Genomic DNA, 11,066 nt, shown 5'->3' with positions numbered 1-11,066 from the left:
GAAGTCCTTGCCTATGCCTATGTCCTGAATGGTATTGCCTAGTTTTTTTCTAGGGTTTTTATGGTTTTAGGTCTAACATTTAAGTCTTTAATCCATCTTGAATTAATTTTTGTATAAAGTGTAAGGAAGAGATCCAGTTTTAGCTTTCTATATATGGCTAGCCAGTTTTCCCAGCACCATTTATTAAATAGGGAATCCTTTCCCCATTTCTTGTTTTTGTCAGGCTTGTCAAAGATCAGATGATTGTAGATGTGTGGTGTTCTTTCTGAGGCTTCTGTTCTGTTCCATTGGTCTATATATCTGTTTTCGTACCAGTACCATGCTGTTTTGGTTACTGTAGCCTTTTAGTGTAGCTTGAAGTCAGGTAGCATGATGCCACCATCTTTGTTCTTTTTGCTTAGGATTGTCTTGGCAATGTGGCTCTTTTTTGGTTCCATATGAAGTTTAAAGTAGTTTTTTCCAATTCTGTGAAGAAAGTCATTGGTAGCTTGATGGGGATGGCATTGAATCTATAAATTTACCTTGGGCAGTATGGCCATTTTCACGATATTCATTCTTCCTATTAATGAGCATGGAATGTTCTTCCATTTGTTTGTGTCCTCTTTTATTTTGTGGAGCAGCTCCAGTTCGCAGCTCCCAGTGTGATCGACACAGAAGATGGGTGATTTCTGCATTTCCAACTGAGGTGCCTGGTTCATCTCATTGGGACTGGTCAGAATATGGGTGCAGTCCATGGAGGACAAGCTGAAGCAGGGTGGGGCATTGCTCCTAGGTCACCCTCTATTCCATCATTCTGTTTTGTGTTCTTCACATAAGCTAGCATTATCTGAATTTGTCTTCTAGATTCATTGCTTTACATGTCAGTTCATTCCCACTCAAATGTAAACCCCAGTGAAGTCAGGATTTGTATCTGTCCTATTAGCTTGCTGCTGTGAGCTTAAAACTGTACATTTTTTTAACTGAATGGACAACTTAGCAATGTGGGTGCTAGTTTTCTCCCAAATCATGGAGGCATGCTTGTGCTAAGTAATTTATACAAGGTTTGATCTTAGAAAAGTCACTTAACCCAAAAATGAACTCAGGATTGCCCAAGTCCAAATTCTATGCCTTAACACCTATACTACCTTTTACAAGGTTATAATACTTCTGTTATGTATAAAAAATCACTACCTCGCTGTCCTTTTGGTAATTAGTTGGTTAGCTGAATGGGTATAAAAGGAAATTATTTCACTCCTATATTCTATCCTGGGTCTGAAGAGAATCTAAATATTATAGATTGTCACAGAACTTTTATTTTATAAAGGAGAATCTGCCAAGGAGAGAACATGCACTAATATTTGGTCCCTTGCCATGCGTGAGGCATGTTGTAAGTGTTATAATTATTAACACCTATTTGTTATGAACACCACTGCACAGTAGGAGAAATGGAGATTAGGAGAGTTTAAAAATATGCTTGAATTTGCATGACTTGGTAATAGAATATGAATACTGCTCTGTATGAATCCAAAATCGATGAATTTTCCATGACACCACTAGCTTATTGAGTGGTAGCAGTTCTTAAGAGTAAAACATGAAGATTTTTACTGTTAATACCACCTACATTTCTTCTTTTTCACTGACATTTGAATATTCCCAGAATATAATACGATTTTTTTTTTATCGGAAACCTGACTTCCCTCTTGTTCAGCAACAACAGAATGTTATGCCAAATTAAATAAAGCCACATTACCTAAGACAGGCCTACCAGAAACAAGCCAAAAGGCTGGACAGTGCTCAGCCATGGATGCAATTTTGAATCTCCCAAGCAATTAAAGAAGTTATTTTTCCCTGGGGTGATATAAAACATGAGCTGTCTTCTCCTTTATAAAATAGATCAAGACAGATCTGTGTGGAAATTTTACTCAGAACTCAATAATTGGTCCCAAATCAGTCAATTTACTTTTAAGTAAAGCCCAGATTTGATGCTCCTCCCACTTTCATGGAATATAGAACAAGAAACTGCACACATATGTCAAATGACCAGCCTAGGACCCTCCAAACCTGAAATCAACATGGAGGAAAATTCTACTAGAGGAAATGTCCATTTTACTGGTTCCTCCAATCCTCAATTAAGGTTCTTTGAATCTGGAGATAATTGTGTGCAATTGGCCTTAGCAACACTCCAGCTCCCTATGGAACCAGGCCTTGCAGACAGTGGCAAAGTGAAAATCATCCAATGCCCTCCCTGGAAACATTATCATTAGAAACAGGGTCACAGTAAAGGAATCTACTTGCAGTTGACAGCATCTCTCCCTGTCAGCAACATCGCATTTCCTGATGAAGCATTTATTTTCCCATCCTGAAGGGAACAAAGCTCTTATTTCATCGACAATGTCTGCCTTTTGGTGAGCTTCTCTCCCTAGACTTCAACTCTTTGGAAATCGTTTTCCTTCTTCCTCAGATTTCCAAAAGAAGCTGCTTCCCTGCAAGTGTTCTCCTGGCAGCCTTTGTCTCTTACTTTAGAAGACACATTTAGACACTCTGTTCCAGCGAGGAATTCAACCAGGACAATCGGCAGCACACACAACTCAGATCTGAAGTTGTGGAGGGATGATGAAACACGACGTTGTTGTTGGCTGCTGCCCTGCCAGAGCCAGCTGTTCGTTCCATGTAATCTACATCTATGCTGATAGTCATCTATTCAGAGAGCTCTCCTGAGCACTCTGCCCGCAGCTGAGCTTCCTGAGTCTGTGGCACGTGCAGCACCCATAGCTTCTGTTAATGCAGGATTGCCGCAACAACAAAAAGTTACCATATGCTCTCTCCTTTCAGTACAAGACTCTTCTTTCTGAAATTTCTAAACAAACAAACAAAAAATGCTGCAACTAGGCTCTTAAAAAAATCTTGCCTAGTAGAAAATCTCAGGGCTTTTGTATTTGGAGAATGGATACTGCTTTTCTGGTACATCTATAAAATCATTCTTCTCTTGGTTTTTCTCTTAAAACATGGCATCATTTAAATCATGATTGAAGAGAAAATCCCATAGTACTTAGCCATGTTTCTTAATCATGTTTTTCTGGTTAAAAACTGAAATCTGTCCTCTAACTCTGGGAAGCTAAACTCTGTCCCAACCTTCAAACTACTGGAAAAGAACCTGGATCCTTTCTCCATGAACAAACAACCCATTTGCATCCATCACACCCCTCCCTCTGGTCTTTAACTCAAATGTACCCTCTTTCTCTCCTTCCTTAGGTGTCAGCATTTTCTTGAGTCATTCTCTCAAACATCGGCTCTACTGAGAGGCCAGCTAAAACGGCAGATTGACTCAGGCATTCTGGCCTTTGTCTCCAGGCAAATTACAGTGTCTGTTTTCTTCTGTAGTTTTCTGAATTTAGAATGTAAAGTATGTTAGAGGACTGGATTATCCAGATCTCAGAGTACTGGACAGTTGTTAAAAAAGAATGTGTTCGGTCAACAATAGGTGTGCTCATGTAGAATGATGCCTGACCTATATTAGTTAAAAAAATAAAAAATAAGTCATAGAATAGTTCATATATTTTATCTGGTTTGTGTTTAAAATATACATTTTAAATTATAAAAATATTACATATTGGTCAGGTGTTGTGGCTCACATCTGTTATCTCAGCACTTTGAGAGGTGGAGGTGGGTGGATCACCTGAGGTCATGAGTTGGAGACCAGCCTTGCCAACATGGCAAGACCCTGTCTCTACCAAAAATACAAAAAACTATCTGGATGTAGTGGTGCACACTTATAGTCCCAGCTACTCAGGAAGCTGAGGCACGAGAATCGCTTGAACCTGGGAGGTGGAGGTTGCAGTGAGCTGAGATTGCGCCATTGCACTCCAGCCTGGGCAACAGAGCGAGATTCTATCCCCACCCCCCAAAACAGTACATATTTATGAAAAAAAAATTTAGAAATCCACTTCTTGGAAGGCCATGAATAAGAGAAAAAAAAAACTACTTTCCACTTTATACTCTTGGTTTCTTTGAGTTTGTACCGTGAGCATACACTTATGTTTTTTGTTTGTTTTATTTTACTTTATACAAGTGCAGAACGTGCAGGTTTGTTACATAGGTACACGTGTGCCATGGTGGTTTGCTGCACCCATCAACCCACCATCTAGGTTTTAAGCCCCACATGCATTAGGTATTTGTCCTAATGCTCTCCCTCCCCTTGTCCCCCACCCCCCGACAAGCCCCAATGTGTGTTGTTCCCTTCCGTGTGTCCATGTGTTCGTATTGTTCAGCTCTCACTTATGAGTGAGAACAGAGCATACACTATTTTTAAAGAATTAGCAAATATAATAATAATAATAAAATGGTAGGAGGCAAATCAGATATTATAGTGAGATTAGGTATAAAACAAAGGAATTTTAACTTTGTTTTTTCCTGAGTCAGTAATTGCTTCTGCTCTCCAATTAGCTCTTTGTTGAAAAATGCTGACCTATATGTCTCTTTGGTCTATCAATAACAAGTTTCTTTTCCTCTTCAGATTTGAGAGTGCAGCATTCATTCTGCACTGAAGGCACTGCCACATCCCCTTCTTTCTGGCAGGTTCATGCAACTTTTTCTCACTCCATGCCCTAAAGAGGGACCTTGCAAGTCAATGTCTTATCAACACCCCGCTGCAGATCCATGAGCTATTTAGGGGTTAAAAAGCAGAGGTCTTTTCTTCTTCTTGCCTTTCCTAAAGTATCAAGAAGAGTGTTCCGGGACTGATGAGCTAGACCATCTGAAGCCATGCCCCAGAGAGTCTCAGCCATCAGGGAGAAGCTGAGCTTCAGGACTGATTCCAGGAGAGTAAAAGTGGGAACTCCAGAGAGGTGTAAGCAAGCAAAGTAGGCTATCCAGAGGCACTGGGGGACCATGAACAACTTGGTCAGCGAGTGACCGAAATAGGGTGAGTGGTGCCAGAAAGTTGGGATCAATGGAGGATTTCCAGTAGATGCTATAATTCGGCTGTGGGATGCAGAGGCAGAAACATAGGGGTCTAGGTCCAGAGGAGGTACCAGCTTAGCTGGTTATCCAGACAATTTGGGGGTGAGGGCTCAGTTATCAGAAGTAGGGCACAAGCTTAGGAAGACACTAACAATAGGGCTGATTTGTGCCGAGCTGCCTCACGGACCACACTCAGGCGCCTTTTAATCCCTCCTAGCAAGGAAGGATGGGTCCTATTGCCTGAGGTCAGATGAAATTTGGAAGGCCAGTGAATTAATACATTATATCAGCCAGAGTGGGGGATGAGGACTATTTCAGGGTCATTTTCCACTAGCCACAAGTGGGGCCAAAGCCAGCCTGATTCTGACATCAATTACAAAGTTCAGAAAAAGATAAAATCTACCTTTTTTCCTCTCCTTCGGCACATTCATTGGACATCAGATACTGGAATCCAATGCATGTCTTGAAAGTTTCAAGCTGTGAAGCATAACAAACAAACAAGGTACAAGTAATTGAACAAACAAAAACCCTGGAACAATACTCTGCAATCTTTGATGGGAAAAGTGCTGACTTCTGTGGAGCCCTCAATGAGGCCCATCCACAGCCTTTTACCCTAGTTGCAATTTGCACTTTATGTCCAGATTAGAGGAACACACCCAATTTCTTTAAATCACATTTAATTTGTTTCTTGGAAATTCTAACACGTTCCAAGAGACCAACTTTCCTGTTGCCAAATCTCCTCTTGGCCTGATCTTTCTCATCTCAGGTTTTGAGGCATTGTCCATTTGAATCTCACACATCGCTACTCACCTCTTAGTCAGATGGCCTGGATAAGTTGCAATAGTTTCCTCTTACAATACTGAACTGCTACGGCAGACTGATTGTTGGAAAGGGTGAAAGAGTGGGATGTGGGCAAGAGGTAGTTAGACAATTACATTTTTTCCTTTAACTGTTGAACTATAGACAATCCAACAGGGTCCTGTTAGAACAGTTACATTCTGGGAACTCACCACATAGAGTTCAACTCTTGGTAATATTTATTTCGGTAATACAAATTGCAGGTGGAGAAACACAAAAAAACAACTTTGGGCAAATTTAACAAGCCACTGTATTTGTAAATTCAATACCCAGTGAATCAACATACTTCAAAATCTAGCCCATTTTGAAATTTAAAATTTTGAAATAAAACTGCATTCTTTTAGCAAGCGTTCCAAGTCCTAAAAGGCAATCTGTGTTTCTGTTCAAAATCTGGCTAAATATATTTAGCTTTCTCATTCTTAAGGCATGGTTGGTTCAAATACTATTCTGATATTACCTCTCAGAAATTTCTCCTGATATGTTTTCAAGGCGATAGACCTTCAAGAAAAATGCCTGGGATGTTTGTCTTAATCCTATTCTTGTAAGTCATCACAGTTGATAAACAGATGATGGATCCCTGTTCTATTTCATCAGCTGCTGCTTTACTCCTTCTGGCTGTTATCTAGTGAGCCACCTTCTTGCAGCAATTCATTTAAAAATGTTTAACCTGCTTTGCATGCATATGCAATCATGGTACTTGCAGTGAAGACCAAGTAGTAAAAGACAAGAGTATTTTGTACAAGGTGACCACAACAAATATTTATTGAATCAAGAATTGTATTGAACAACTATTTCACTGATAGGACAAAATGAGAATAATCAGCTCTGTTTGGCTGAATAAAGGAAGTTTTTAAAGACAATAAGATGTTTGAAAATCTTAAAGGATGTGTATGTTTCACAGACCTACTGGAAAGGGGCTATGGACTGAATGTTTGTGTCCCACCAAATTCATACATTGAAGCCCTAACTCCCAATATAATGGCATTTGAAGGTGGGGACCTTTGGGAAGTAATCAGGTTTAGATGAGGTCATGAGGTGAGGCTCCTATGATGGAATCAGTGTCCTTATAAGAAGAGGAAGAAAAACAACAGTGCTCTCTCTCTCTCTCCCCCCACCTCCCCTCTCTTATCTCACTCATCTCCCTCTCTTCCTCTTTACTCTCTCTCCCTCTTTTCTCTCTCCCTCTCTCTCCTGTCTCTCTCATCTCTCCTTCTCTTCTCTCTCTGCATGCTTTTCTCTCTCCATCTTTTTTCTCTCTCCCTTTTCTCTCTCCATCTCCCATCTATCTCTCCCCTCTCTCTCCCTCTCCCTGTTTTCTCTCCCTCTCCTCTCTCTCTCCCTCTCCCTCTCATCTCTCTCTGTCTCCTCTCTCTCTCTCCTTCTCATCTCTCTCCCTCTCTCTTGTCTCTCTCTCTCTCTCATCTCAATCTTTCCCTCTCTCCTCTCTCTTTCCCTCTCTCCCTCCCTCTTTTCTCTCCTTCCCTCTTTTCTCTCTCTCCCTCCCTTTTCTCTCTGTCTCTCTCTGTCTCTCTCTGTCTCTCTCCCCCTCCCCCTCCCCCTCCCTCCCTCCATTATGTGAGCACACAGCAAGAAGGCAGTCATATGCACACTAGGAAGAGAGCCCTCACCAGGAACCACATCTGCAAGAACCTTGATCTTGGACTTCCCAGCCTCCTTAACTATGAGAAATTAATTTCTGTTGTTTAAGACAATCTAGTCTATGGTATTTTGTTTTGGCAGCCTGAGAAAACTAAGACAAAAGATAAGAGGGATGAATGGCATTCCCAACAGATGGAACAGCTCAGCATCACAAGGTATGGAGATGTGCAATGCCATGGCCACACTGGGCAACTGAAGTCACTCATGCTAGTGCATCATAGAGGGGGTGGCAATGGCAAGGGCTATACCTCAACACTTGACAGGCATCATTCCACAGAGAGCACAACCTTCTGCCTCTCCCAGCCACAGTGAATTGTGAACACTTATGGGTGTATTATTCTATCCTTCAGATATTTTAAAGCGATTAATAAAAATAATAACATTGCTGTACACTTTTAAAGCAGTTTCCTACCCATAGTCCATCTGATCTGTTGCTGTAACCGTGTCTGGCAAATGGAAGTATCCCTGTCTTTACAAAGGAGGGAACTGAAGATCTGAGCGGCTTGCAGGAGGAAACCTTAGTCCCTCCCTCCTTGCTCCTTTCAATGCCATTTGTGAGAAATTCTGCTACGTGCTCCCCACGTGCTTCAGAATTTTTCCTTCATAAAGAAAAGATTCTGCCTCACCTCTAGAAAAGAATAATTTCTTATGCTTCTTTTTATTTCCAGTACTGAATTCTGTCACAGGCACATAAGAAGATTCATAATAATTGAGAAGAGATAGCTGAGTCTCTTCATTCCAAATCCTATATGTTTGCCCCCAGTTCCCCCAATGATAGGTAATATCATTCCCTAAATAAAGGCACCTCACTTGACTGCTTCCTTGTTCCCTGCACATGCTTGTGCCTATGTACCTCGTCTAAACACCATTTTCTATCACTGGTTCATTAATTTCCTAATGCTTAGCACAGCAAGGAACAAGTAAGTGCTTACTATAAAATTAAATTTACTTTTTATTATTTTATGATTAAGAGATAATAGCCCAAGCCTAAAACAGTTGTACTGTACAGATTTCAGATATGTTGCCTGTGTGCTGTGTGTCAAGACCACTTGCAGAAAGTCACTGGGATTCTAGATATCAAGACAGGTGATATTCACAACCTGCCATGCCCACACCTAGGAGAAGCAAGAGGGTTAAATTCTCCTGGTCCTGAAATTCTGCATGCATTCCAGTTCTGTGTCAGTGCTTAAATGTCACTTGATACTTTCTGTCCTCTTTCAATGCTCTTGATATTACTAGCATCTCTCACTCTACATTATAGGAACATTTCTGAAAATGTGTATACAAACCAAGTCTGAAATAGTTCATGCTGTAGGAAAGAGTACTTGATTTTAAACAACAATCCAAAAGATGCAAGATAAAAGTTGTTTTTTAATTCTTTATGAATTACTGTATATGAAAGTAAACATGATATTTAAATATTAAACATTAAATATTCAATATTAAATTAATTAAAATAAATTGAATATTAAATTAAAAATATTAAAACAAAAAAGAAAAAAATCCAGTAGTTTTTACCTTGTATCTTTTGGAGAAAAAGTAGAGTTCTGGAGGAAAATATCCTAGGGTAAAAAGTCTTTTTTCCTGGGTTAAGAGTCTAGAAACTTTTCCAGGAGGTTATTTCTTCCTATTCAGACTACAAAGAGAGGATTAAAAAAAAAATCCAACCACACATCTTTAGCAAGCTTAAAATTTAACATATAGATGACCAAGTGTGTAGAAAAATAATTTCTTTATTTTTTTAACTGATTTCATCTTACCAGGGGCAGAAAAAAAATTCAAACTTGCCACTTAAAGACCACGCTCTTCATTTAAAACAGTCTCTTTTCATTTATCTCTGATTTAGTTTTATAAGTATATCTAGACCATTTGAATTTCAGACTATAGCCACTTAATGTTCACAAGGTTGGCGCCAATTGTAATTATAAAGGTTAAAAATAACACAGAGAACATTTTGGGTCACTCTGTGTAAAAGTGACTCTCCCTGGCACTAGGTCTCTCCCATGCTGGGATCAAGTTGATTGGAAGTAACTTCCAAGTCCTTCCACGGCTCTGGGCTCTGGATTCATGGCCTTCTGAGTTCAAACCTTTCTGACGTATAAATCGTATTAAGGGTGCAACCTTAAGCAAATCATTTTAATCCTCAGTCTCCTCACTTGTAAGATGGGCAACTGTATCATGGGAATTACCGGCGAGAATTGAATTAGATAACAGCCACAAGGGGCTTTGATGTCATTGCCTCTCAAACTTATCTATGATGAAAGTCTAGTTTGGGGAGATTTAAAAATTCCTGAATAGCTACATGCAGGTATTTTTGTAGAATATAGTAAAACAAATTATTCGAAATTAAATAGCAAAATGGTAAATGAATACACAACAGAAGCCCAAATTACTACAAAAGTATCTAATCACTTTAATTTTTGTGAGTATCTCATTGTCACTGGCAACAGTTTGTGTGCTCTGGTCTGCAGGGCACTTTAGTAACACTAGTTTACACAAGGTCTAGCACAAACATACAGTCCATAAATGTTAGCTATCATCGTATTTACTGAATCTCAGTAGAAAGATGAGAGGGTCAGGTAGTATGCACATTAACTCAAGCCCAGTGCCATCAGTTTATAAATAGTAAGCATTCATTAAAGATAGAATAGACACAAAAATTTCCAAACTGTGACCACATGCATAATCATTATTCACTTATCTTAGTAAGATGCTTTAGGAATTATTTTATAAATGAGAAAACTGCAACCAAGAACTGTTAAAGGACTTGCCAAAATTCATAAAACTGGTTCGCAAACCTGGCTGCACATTAAATCACCTGAGAGTGCTTTTAAAACGGCTGCCAAGGTGCCACGCTAAACTAATTGAATCAGAGTCTCCAGTGCTGGGACCTGCACATGGAGTGTTTTTAAAGCTGCCAGTGTGATTCTAAAGTGCAAGGGTCGGTTAGGATTTTCTGATAGAATCTCTCGCTGGATGAAGCCAGACGTTTGTCTCCTAACCTACTATCCGCAACATTACATTACACCACAGTTACAGCGGAGGCCATGATATAGGGGCAACATTTGTCTTGGGAGAATAGAGATGAATTAATTTTGTGAAAATCAAAATTTAAGATAAAGATAGATCTGGATTAAGCAGAAGACTAATGAACCTAACCCATGATCTGTACAAAGGTACCTGACTCAGTTTCTCTAAATGTCCCCATGGGCGGGTGGTGAGCCCCAGGAGGAACCCTCGAGAAGCCAGAGTGGAAGGGTGATAGCTGAAATGGAAGGGTGCACTCTGCATAACCTTTTAGATGGAGCTTGGAATTCAAGGCACAATATTTTTTAAATGAAATATCCTATTTCATCCCTATTTCCAGAATTGTAATCAGAACTTGGGCTTTTATGATGTATTATTTTTCTCATTTGGTTTCCCTTGGAAGAGAATGGAAACTCTGAGTCTTGGCCACTCTTCCGTCGCATTCTGATTTCCCATTTAGTGGGCCAGAGTGCTTCATGTACTTTCCTTAATATCAACGGGATTGAAGTGCATTCTGTGGAAAATGTACAATGAAGATTTATAGACCTCAAAAACATCATAAAAAGTAGGCGAAATGTTGAATT

The sequence above is a fragment of the Mandrillus leucophaeus genome, unplaced genomic scaffold (genome assembly GCF_000951045.1).
Source record: "Mandrillus leucophaeus isolate KB7577 unplaced genomic scaffold, Mleu.le_1.0 Scaffold444, whole genome shotgun sequence".
Lineage (NCBI taxonomy): Eukaryota > Metazoa > Chordata > Mammalia > Primates > Cercopithecidae > Mandrillus > Mandrillus leucophaeus.
The sequence above is the reverse complement of the archived record's forward strand: the minus strand, read 5'-3'. Positions refer to the sequence as shown.